Here is a 12,051-nt window from a genome sequence, read left to right on the forward strand (position 1 = left end):
AGGGTTTGGCCGGGGTAGGCCGACATTGTAAAATAAGAATTTGTTCTTAACTGACTTGCCTAGTTAAATAAAGGTAAAAAAAGAAATGTGTTATTAGCAACTTCTGGGGTAGCTTGGTACCTAGCTAGCACCAATGCAACCAGCCTGAAAACAATGACCAGAAACTGCAGTCATTGTCAATATTCTTAGCAATGATTTAGGAATCCATGTGACTATTAGGCAGCCACTATTTAGGAATCCATGTGACTATTAGATAGCCACTTGTTCTCTTATTGAAACCAAACTTTAGTTCATGAAAATAACTAGCTAGCTAGATAATGAACTAAACAAGCTAGCCAGCTAGCTGTTGCCCCAAGCTATAGCAGCTAGCTAGCTTCATACTCTGGCTAGTGGGTTGACCAGGTCTGACCATCAACCAAATAAGAAAACTGCTTTATAAATTTGGGGTATTCCGATGGTGACACCTTGCTAGATAGTTAGCTAACTAACTAGATAGAAAAAAAACATAATCCGTTTCAGTAGCTATGTTTTGGGGGGAGAATATTATTTGCATCCATCAGCTAGCTATAGTTTGTTTTCTGACCTGTAGACCAAGAGATTGTGTGTTTGCCGCACAGGCACGCAAGACAAAGCTTTACCAGCATCATAGCATACGTACCAGTGAATTAATGTTACATATGAAATACGAATGATAGTGTAATCACTACGTAAAATAATAATGTTAAAGTATTAAGTGACATGCAGTCATATTCAAGTCCTGATTGGACCATTAGTTTATGAAACGTTACATAACAAGACGTTGACTGACCCAAACAGCATTTGATAGGTAACTGTTCCATATACAACATTATTCAGAGACAATGAGATAAATAAGCCTCATTAAGTCACTATCATGCCTGGACAGCGCTCCTTTACCGCTACTGATATATTTATTCAAAGACATCTCGTGTCACTTACTTCACGACTCCCTGCATTTAATTATATTACTGTCTATTTCCTTCAACTGTCTCCCATCAACACACAAGGACACATCTATACGAAAAACACACGTGCGCGCAGACACTCACACACACAGTCATTTACACTTCTCCATCTTTGTGCCCTCAATATGACTGTCTGGTCTGCTTTGTCCCAGAATCCTTAACGGTAACAGTCCCTCGAGCTCCAAGGTCTCAGAACTTGGTGCAAGGTCACATAGACTGGTGGAAGGATGGAGTAAATGGAGAGAAATAGAGATGGAGAGTAGGGCTGGGAAATATTGTCTGTTATATTGACAAGATAGTCAAGTGACCGCTTTAACAATGGAAATACATAAATAAATACATGTCCTCAAAGACGGGAAGAGGCGAGATCAGGTGGGACAATTCTAGCCAATGACAGGGCAGGCCATAGAGATAGAGGACACATCTTTGTATGATGGAAGACCTCAATGACAATGGCCATACCATAACAGGTTATATCCTCTCACGTCGCCTCTTCCTCTGTCTGTCATATGCGCACAGGGATAATGAGCATAGAGAAGAAAAATACATGTTTAGAACTGATAATTAATCACATTGTGCAAGAATGAATCAACAAAGCATTTTATTACGTACAACTACATTGACGATAATAATTGGCTGATGCGGATATTGAAAAAAAGTTTAAAGTACAGTGCCTTGCGAAAGTATTCGGCCCCCTTGAACTTTGCGACCTTTTGCCACATTTCAGGCTTCAAACATAAAGATATAAAACTGTATTTTTTTGTGAAGAATCAACAACAAGTGGGACACAATCATGAAGTGGAACGACTTTTATTGGATATTTCAAACTTTTTTAACAAATCAAAAACAGAAAAATTAGGCGTGCAAAATTATTCAGCCCCCTTAAGTTAATACTTTGTAGCGCCACCTTTTGCTGCGATTACAGCTGTAAGTCGCTTGGGGTATGTCTCTATCAGTTTTGCACATCGAGAGACTGACATTTTTTCCCATTCCTCCTTGCAAAACAGCTCGAGCTCAGTGAGGTTGGTTGGAGAGCATTTGTGAACAGCAGTTTTCAGTTCTTTCCACAGATTCTCGATTGGATTCAGGTCTGGACTTTGACTTGGCCATTCTAACACCTGGATATATTTATTTTTGAACCATTCCATTGTAGATTTTGCTTTATGTTTTGGATCATTGTCTTGTTGGAAGACAAATCTCCATCCCAGTCTCAGGTCTTTTGCAGACTCCATCAGGTTTTCTTCCAGAATGGTCCTGTATTTGGCTCCATCCATCTTCCCATCAATTTTAACCATCTTCCCTGTCCCTGCTGAAGAAAAGCAGGCCAAACCATGATGCTGCCACCACCATGTTTGACAGTGGGGATGGTGTGTTCAGGGTGATGAGCTGTGTTGCTTTTACGCCAAACATAACGTTTTGCATTGTTGCCAAAAAGTTCCATTTTGGTTTCATCTGACCAGAGCACCTTCTTCCACATGTTTGGTGTGTCTCCCAGGTGGCTTGTGGCAAACTTTAAACAACACTTTTTTATGGATATCTTTAAGAAATGGCTTTCTTCTTGCCACTCTTCCATAAAGGCCAGATTTGTGCAATATACGACTGATTGTTGTCCTATGGACAGAGCCTCCCACCTCAGCTGTAGATCTCTGCAGTTCATCCAGAGTGATCATGGGCCTCTTGGCTGCATCTCTGATCAGTCTTCTCCTTGTATGAGCTGAAAGTTTAGAGGGACGGCCAGGTCTTGGTAGATTTGCAGTGGTCTGATACTCCTTCCATTTCAATATTATCGCTTGCACAGTGCTCCTTGGGATCTTTAAAGCTTGGGAAATCTTTTTGTATCCAAATCCGGCTTTAAACTTCTTCACAACAGTATCTCGGACCTGCCTGGTGTGTTCCTTGTTCTTCATGATGCTCTCTGCGCTTTTAACGGACCTCTGAGACTATCACAGTGCAGGTGCATTTATACGGAGACTTGATTACACACAGGTGGATTGTATTTATTATCATTAGTCATTTAGGTCAACATTGGATCATTCAGAGATCCTCACTGAACTTCTGGAGAGAGTTTGCTGCACGCCCAATTTTTCAGTTTTTGATTTGTTAAAAAAGTGTGAAATATCCAATAAATGTCGTTCCACTTCATGATTGTGTCCCACTTGTTGTTGATTCTTCACCAAAAAAATACAGTTTTATGTTTGAAGCCTGAAATGTGGCAAAAGGTCGCAAAGTTCAAGGGGGCCGAATACTTTCGCAAGGCACTGTAAATGTCCAGTGTTTCCAAATTTCTCTGAAATATGACTTACAATATGAGTGAAATATATTTCCTTCCAAAAAATGGCAATTAAGTATATTAAAAAACAGATTTTCTCTGATGGAATGATGTGTGCATACCGCAACAATAGAATGGTGTGTGCATGCCCCAACAACAGAATGGTGTGTGCGTACCCCAACAACAGAATGGTGTGTACATGCCCCAACAACAGAATGATGTGTGCATACCCCAACAACAGAATGATGTGTGCATACCCCAACAACAGAATGATGTGTGCATACCCCAACAACAGAATGGTGTGTGCGTACCCCAACAACAGAATGGTGTGTGCGTACCCCAACAACAGAATGGTGTTTGGATATACCGGTCATTAAAGATATTCATGCGAGTAGACTGCTGATTAGCCAGCTCATCCTCTATGACGAAATAGCAAGCATTGTTTAAACCGTCTGTTTGGGATACAAATGGGGGTTTCATGCTTTGGCCACAAAGGATAGGATGGATCAAAAACATAACAGAATATTAACCTTTAAGTGAGATTTTCACTGGACAGTTATTTAAAGTTGAAACTTTTTGTAATGTTTGCAAGTATGGAGCCAATAGGTTTTAGTGTTAGAATATGTCTAATTAAATCAAAACAAGGTCCTTATCTATAAAATGTATCACAACAAGGTTCATAAGCTATGGAGGTGAGGTGACAACCATTATGTAGCGTAGCCTACTATTTTGACTCTGAGGGGGACAGCCTGACAACATGGAAAGCTACAGCGTTCAAGGCTACGTTCGAATTGTGCAGGAAGGCATAGGAGTTGCCATTGTGACTAAACCACTATCACTGCCTCGCAGTCAACAAAAACCAAGGGTGTGGTTCACAGTTATGATAAGGCTTCCTGAGGAATAACTGGATGCTAGCTAGATAATTAGCCTTGCCCTGCTAAACATTGTGCATCAATCACAAACCGAGCTTCTAGCTGCATACTTCCACCCTCCAAAGCATAAAAATGGAGTATACAAGTTATTAAAGTGCATGTCTGAAGAAAAGTATGCATAGTGCCAGCAGAGAACTGAAATATTTGAGATGTTAGCCAAACTATTAGCATGTGCTAGCAAAACGAAACTAGCTTTCCTGAGAGCTGCCTGTATGCACAGTTCACAGAAATAAAAAGACACAGCAGCACTATATTTCCCTCAGCCTGTTCTTTAGTAAATGAGTGGTACTAGCACAGAGTCAGAGTCAGGGCGATGGTGTGCTGAGATAGGCCTTCGAGTTGAAGGCATTGGAGGAAACGCAATAACGCAGCCCTGGCTGTTTGGTGTGCTTTAAATATCAGAAGTCAATATCACCCTCGCTCACCCTGACACACACTCACTGACACAAACTAACTCGCATACATTCGCACACACACATTCTCAGTTAAGTTAACACACACACACTTATACTCACACTGCAACTTTATCTAGGGCCGCCTCTACACCACTGTGACACACAGCCATGAGCCATATATCCCAGAGTAAACACGGTTTCCTTGACAACGCCACTTCCCATGTTGACTGAGAGCTTTTATGACCAGAGAGATGACCGCAGGCCAAGGACAGGTCTGGGACCAAACACGGTCTTATGGGTTCACTGGGTTAGGTCAGCAATACAGCACAGGGTCTTATACTGGACAGGTCTAACACCTTCCTCATAGCCAATTGAATATTTTCCTTCAACATCCTCCTTATCATCAACATCATCAGTGAGTATTATACAAAACACACAAAATTACTTGATCTACTCCTAATAATCGTCATAATAACCATCCTCAGTATCAGATCCCCTTTTCTTGCCTCTTGCAGCATATGCCTGGTTTGTCATGGGGCGAAGTGGTGTGTGTGTGTGTCTGTTGTCTCTGTGTGAGCAAGAGAGTGAGAGTTTTTGGTTAGCGTCGCACAACAAACAATGGCTATTCATTACAATGAGAGCAAACAGAGGATCCGAAGACAATGAGATCTGTTGTGTGGCCCACATACACAGTCACTAACGACGCACACACACACACACACACGCTGGCATGTACCCTGTTGTGTGTTTAAGCTGCCGTGAATGTCCGACTGTGTGGCCATGTGAGTGACCGTCGGAATGACTGTGTGTGTGTGTGTGTGTGTGTGTGGGTGCACGGATGTGTTAAACTCATGAACAGACACATGGAGGATAATGGCTTCTCTTATGGTCTAATGAGAAGGCTATCGGCTCACGTTTACATTAGTGTCTCAGTGGCTGTTAAAGAGTCTGGGATTAAACTGCACATACCATAACAGATCTGTTATTGCTCTGTCTGTGGCCAATGCATTTACATTCAACTGTATGGTGTACTCGGATCAGTACTATGGCCACTCACGAGAGTGGCGCGTGTATCTTGTTGTTGTCCAATTGTAGGAAAGGGAGAAAGCACACAGTTAAAGTTATGTAGACTCAATTAGCCTAGCTAACCTTAGCTTGCTAGCTAGCTATCTTAACTAGCTTATCTCGGTTTGTTGCAGTCAAGACAGGTAGTATGTAATCAGATGAGATGATCAATAAGTTAGTCTACCAGCGTAAGTCATCTTGGTTGCTATCTCTCTTACCCCTCTCTGCTCCCCTCTCACAGACACACAACGCACAGCCCCTCCCAAGCTCCCTCTCTCCCTCATGCATTACAGTTCCTTTTAATAAAACAATGGGCTTTTTTTCTCCTCCTACCAGGGTTAAGCTCAATTCAGAATTGAATTGAGAATGCCTCAAGAATTACAATACAATTCTTGAATTTGAATTCAAGTAGTAAACAGGATACAGAATTGTAATTCAAATCTGAATTTAAGGAAATAGAACTGAATTCAGTGAAATAGAAGACAAATTTGAATGTCATTGTATTCTATATTAAGTTAAGTCTATACAAATGAACATATTGTCCATAAAACATAGATACATGCATATAAAATATTGTTGAAACAATAGATTTTCAGGACAAACTTCAAATTAATGATCAAGGAAAACAAAACCTGTATGTTATTGCATTCGTTTTAACCCTCAAGTTGACCCTGAGGCCTTCAAAAAGAAGCCAAACAAATGAAATGGTTGGTGGAAATATAATTGGCTATTCTAAGCATTGTTTCCAGATAAAAGTGATATATTGTTTGGTATCTGGAAGTGTGACCTGTCAGATTCAATAAAACTCTCGTTATATGACTGAGTGGAATTTCTTTGAATTGCACTGAATTCAATTATACTTCCTGTCACTCACACTCAAATTCAAATTCTACATCCTGTGGGATGTTTGCTAATTCAAATCGAATTTCAACTCATATGATCAATGGGAGTCAATTCTACAATTCATAATTGAGCCCAACCCTGCCTCCTAACGTTACAGCATTGTTGCGTATGGTATTTGTTTAATTTAAATGTCTTCCTTTATGATGATGATCAGGACCTGATAGTGGTAGTTTTGTGATAACTTTTTTTAAAACCCCACCGTTTTTCAGTTAGGGATGTTTTCTTAATGTTAACGATACCCATTTAGCTTAAATGGTCACACCTCGAATGTCAACTTCGGTATTATTGTATACATTTCTGTACATTTCTGTTTATGTATGTCTGCCGCGAGAAACTAACATCATTTACCCATTTGTGACTCACCACCTGGAATTGGTCTTATGTAGCAAAATTTGAAATGGTGTTTTTTACATTGGATAAAAGTAGAGACTCAGAGCTACAAAATGGTATATCATACACTGTAGTTTAGGAACAATAAGAAAGTAATTCTGCCTTGAAAGTTGATAAAATTGTAAACTCACTTTTGAGAAAATGGCCTTTGAATATTTTGGTATCTAGTGAAGAGCTCGTCTTTGTCTACAGCCATACAGCATCGTTCACACCCTCTTAAGCTTTAGCCCCACCCACCTCGTTTCGCTCTCTGAGCGCACAATTGACGCTCTGGACGATGATTGCTTTACATCTGTATAACATGAAAACAGCTAACCAGCTCTGCTGGCAACAATTCCATTATGCTTTTTTGCCAACGTTTACTGACACCAGCCATATTCAATGGGTGTTGTACACTTTAGCTTAATACATGTAGCTAGCTAGGTAAACAAAGTGTAAGATCAAACACGTCACGTGAGCAAAGCAAACGGCTCTGGGATACGAAAAATAACATCAGCTAGGGAGCCAGCCAGCTGACATTAGCTAGCTAGCTAACAGTACACTTTAGCTTGAAATAAACCACTTTGTCAAAATTAGAAACATATAATATCTGAAAATGTAGCTAGCTAATGCTAGACTATCTTACCTGTATACATCATCATAAATGATGGATGAGTCTCCCTGTCAGGAATGCCATACCATGGTTGACCTTAGTTTGAAGAGGTAATCCAGAGAGAGGTGTTTTCTCCATCTCGTTAGCTATCATATTCTAATTCCACTGATTTCAAAACTTGATCCTCCAGAAAGTGGAGAGCAACACTTCTGCAGCTCCACTACACAATACATTTTTAAAAAGGAGCGTTCAAAAGGATTAGCATCACAGACTGACCAGCTCAAATAACAGAAGCCCTCTATAATTTTTTTAAAATTCTCAGCAATCTACACACACACTCCAGAATGATAAAGCAAAAACAGGAATTGTCCATAGAACTCCGAGAAAGGATTGTGTCGAGGCACAGATCTGGGGAAGGGTACCAAAACATTTCTGCCGCATTGAAGGTCCCCAAGGACACAGTGCTCTCCATCATTCTTAAATGGTAGAAGTTTGGAACCAACAGGTCAGCCACCCTAAGCACACAGCCAAGACAATGAATGGCTTTGAGTGGCCCAGCCAGAGCTGGACTCAAACATCTCTGGAGACCTGAAAACAGCTGTGCAGTGACGCTCCCCATCCGACCTGACAGAGCTTGAGAGGATCTACAGAGAAGAATGTGAGAAACTTGGGGCGGCAGGTAGCCTAGTGATTAGAGCGTTGGGCCAGTAACCGAAAGATTGCTAGATCGAATCCCCGAGCTGACAAGGTAAAAATCTGTCGTGTGTGCTGAGCTTGTATCATCATACCCAAGAAGACTTGAGGCTGTAATCGCTGGAAAAAGGTATTTTGACAAAGTACAGAGTAAAGGGTCTGAAAACTTCTGTAATATTTCAGTTTTAGTTTTTTTATACATTTTCAAAAAAACTGTTTTTGCTTTGTCATTATGAGTTAAGGGATCTGAATACTCCCCGAATGCACTGTATATTGTATGCAACAAAATTATATTATTTTATACTAACACAATTGCTCAGAGAGATGTTTTTTGTCAAAAAGGTAAGGGTCAAAATGATTGGCACCCCTGTTTTCAATAACTTTCAATACATCACCTTGCAAGGATAACGTTGCTGAGCCTTTTTCTAAAATGTGTTCTGAGATTGGAGAACACATTGGGAGGGATCTTAGATATTCTTCCATACAGAATCCTTCCAGATCCTTCATCTGCTCTTATGGACTGACAGCCTTTTTTAATTCAAACCACAGGTTTTCAATGGGTTTCAAGTCCGGAGACTGAGATGGCCATTGAAAAATATTGAATTTGTAGCCAATTAACCATTTCTTTGTGGATTTTGATGTGTGTTTGGAGTTATTGTCTTGCTGGAAGTCAAGTTTCAGCCTCCTGGCAGAAGCAACCAGGTTTTTGGCAAAAATATCCTGGTACTGGGTAAAGTTAATGATTCCGTTGACCTTAACAAGGGCCCCAGGACAAGTGGAAGCAAAATGGCCCCATAACATCAAAGATCCACCACCATATTTTACTTTTCTGTTCATGCATTCTAATTTCGACACCAAACCCACCACTGGTGTGTGTGGCCAAAGAGCTCTATTTTCATGTCATCCAACAAATGTAAATTGGAGTTTGCTAAACTGCATTGGCACTTGGATTAGAACCTGTGCTTTGGTCAAGTGACATGAACATAGAGCTCTTTGGCCACGCACACCGGTGGTGGGTTTGGCATGAAATGAGAATGGATAACTGAAGTAAACTGTCAGTTTAAAATGTTTTCTCTTTCTGAGATTTTTACAGATAAAAATATGACATTCATTGTTCTACTAGTAGCTTTGCAGTATAGCCTTGCAGTAACAGAGTACTACAGCTGTCTTTAGATCAGGCTACAGCTGAACCCTGCCTGTCATTTCTTCTACAGTATGTTTTTCATACATTCCAGACATAATACTACTAAGACAATGAAATCCGATAACCAGGTAAGCTGCAAGTAAGTATTTGACTATTCAACTTGCCAAACCCTTGAACAAACATTAAAGTTTGGACTGTGCCATATAGCAGCGATCGAATCAACCGCTACCCCGTTGCCATGACAGCCTAGTATGGAGTGTGATATTGGTGTAATATGGGGCATAACTCAGTTCAAACTCAATCGTATCATGGTAGTAACATGCCTGTAGACCCAAACGCCCTATGAAGGCTTAACCTGTTAGAGGGAACCCTCATCCTGTCCTCAGGTCAGAGCATAGATCATTGAGATACAGGGAGACACTCACACATGTGCAGACACACAAACACACACACATGATTGAACCTATGAAATATACACACACAGGCACACAAACACATGCAAAAATGCATGGTCACACAAATGCACACACACACACATCATGGAGACACACACATAAACACACAGCAATGTGTCAGCAAATGATTCCACGAAGAACTGAACATCACAACACAATAAAAATATATAATCTCCACCCGGCACAGCCAGAAGAGGACTGGCCAACCCTCAGAGCCTAGTTCCTCTCTAGGTTTCTTCCTAGGTTCCAGCCTTTCTAGGGAGTTTTTCCTAGCCACCGTGCTTCTACATCTGCATTGCTTGCTGTTTGGGGTTTTAGGCCGGGTTTCTGTACTGCACTTTGTGACATCGGCTGATGTAAAAAGGGCTTTATAAATACATTTGAATAAATACAGCTGTCTTGGGACGACTCTCCCTTGTCAAAGAGATGTTTAATCTCAGCATGATCTCCAGTATAAATCAAGGACATGAAAAAAAGATTAAAAGCATTCCATAAGGGAAAGGCAGAACCCACTACGTAATCAGCAGTGCATCTCTATGGGCCACTGCAAACCATCTAACTCACAACAACAAAATTCCTCATTGGTGCTTCAACCACAGACACACCGCCAAGAGGAAACCAATGGGGAACTGAGTGGAGAGGAGAAGGGAGGATAAGAGAGTAGAAGACAATAGAGGCCAGGGCCCATAAACTTAAAGCATCAGACGAACAGAACAGAAGGGAGGAGAAGAGAGTGGAGAGGCCAGGACTGTAAAGTCTAAACCCAGAGAAGGAGGACCCAATGGTGCTAGCTAGTAGCTACCAGCAACTGTCTCCCTTCACAGCAGAACCAGTCATAATGCTATAGTACATGTCTTCTCATCATAACACACAGACAACAGGGTTACTTTACTCTTGAACACACACATGTAAAACCCGTTAAATGACAACATTGGTGAATCTCTCTCAGCCGTTCAAAGTAGTATTCACTTACTTAGCTGCTCCAAATAAACAGTGCCGCGCCGCAAACTAAAAAGCTTCCATTCAATGAGTCGCTCTCTCTCTCTCTTTTTCTCGCACTCTCTCAGTTACTCCCTCTCTGTGAGACACACACAAAGAGACGCAGGCAAACACTCACACACACACACACACACAGACACAGCCACCCCCTCACACACTCTCTCCTCCCGCGACCCGGAATGTTTGGCAAGGCTTTACTGTACTGAAATACAGCGCTCACCATATAAGGTAGCAGCAGCTACACATGTCACACATCATTTACATGCAGCAGGCGGGGAGTTCACCTTACACAGCACACACACGCTGAGAGTGCATGCTAAAAACCACACCACCGCCAGGCTGACGGTCAGAGTTGGGAGGAGAAAGTGAAAAAACAGAGCGAAGGAAAGTAAAGAGAAAGAGAGAAAGGAATGCTAGAGAAAATAGACAAGCCTTTTTATGTTTAGTCGTAAACCAAGCCTCACTCTGGTTGGCCCTTTGGTTTCCAACATGTTGAGTTGTTGAGTCAGACAGAGGGAATAGAACCTGTGTATCTCAACTACTGATCCACTTTCCTGCTTCCTGGAGTAACCACAGCCTTCTACACACACACACACACACACACACACACACACACATTCCTGCTTCTAGCGTTCGCCACAGAAAGAAGTTATAGAAGCTATTGTGTGACTTTCTGTATTTAGTCTGGTATGCATTTTCTGTTTCTGTGTGTGTGTGTGTGTGCGCAAGACATAACAAACAGATGTTAACCTAGTGCCCCCCAAAGCAAACACACACATAGACCTAAAGCTAACAAACCCCAGCATATCTTTCCCTTACAACAGGCTGGACCATACTGCTGTAAGTAAAGACAGTCGCCTCGTCAGAGAGGGAGATAGGGAGAAAGAGAAAAAAAGAGAGTAGGGTAAAACGGAAACCCTTACCTCTCACATTGCTGTTCGGTTTGTGCTCGCGCATCCGTGTGTCTGTTGAGTATGTGTGTGTTTGTGTGTGTTCAGACAGGCCACGACAGAAGAGCCCCAGGCACCGGCTGGACCATTCTCAGGCAGAGCAGAGTGGAACGAGGGAGAAATCTGGCGGAGGGGTGAGTGAGAGAGTGAGTGAACAAGCGAACGAGTGAAGGCGCTGCGCAGAACGGTGTGGTGCGAGAGGAGGAGTGCCTGCCACTGTGTGTGTGTGTTGCTGGCTTGGCTCTGTGCGCTAGTGTCTCCCCTTCCCTGCTCCTGTTGGT

The 12,051-nt window shown here is 41.7% G+C and overlaps 1 protein-coding gene across 30 annotated transcripts in view; it reads right to left on the reverse strand.

Moving 5' to 3' along the window:
* The window catches only part of mbnl1 (muscleblind-like splicing regulator 1), a 104,781-nt gene that overhangs the window by 76,508 nt on the left and 16,222 nt on the right, over positions 1–12,051 (reverse strand). For 23 of the 30 annotated variants that reach the window (XM_031807027.1, XM_031807023.1, XM_031807021.1 and 20 more), the window contains exon 1: positions 11,744–11,858. The exons of 5 other annotated variants lie outside the window; for them this stretch is intronic. The gene's annotated coding sequence lies outside the window, so the exon portion shown is untranslated. Of the gene's footprint in view, positions 1–10,794; positions 10,905–11,743; positions 11,989–12,051 lie in introns of those variants that run through there. 2 more of the 30 variants (XM_031807018.1, XM_031806999.1) reach the window with 2 other exon arrangements.

The sequence above is a fragment of the Oncorhynchus kisutch genome, linkage group LG27 (genome assembly GCF_002021735.2).
Source record: "Oncorhynchus kisutch isolate 150728-3 linkage group LG27, Okis_V2, whole genome shotgun sequence".
In the NCBI taxonomy this organism is placed as follows: domain Eukaryota; kingdom Metazoa; phylum Chordata; class Actinopteri; order Salmoniformes; family Salmonidae; genus Oncorhynchus; species Oncorhynchus kisutch.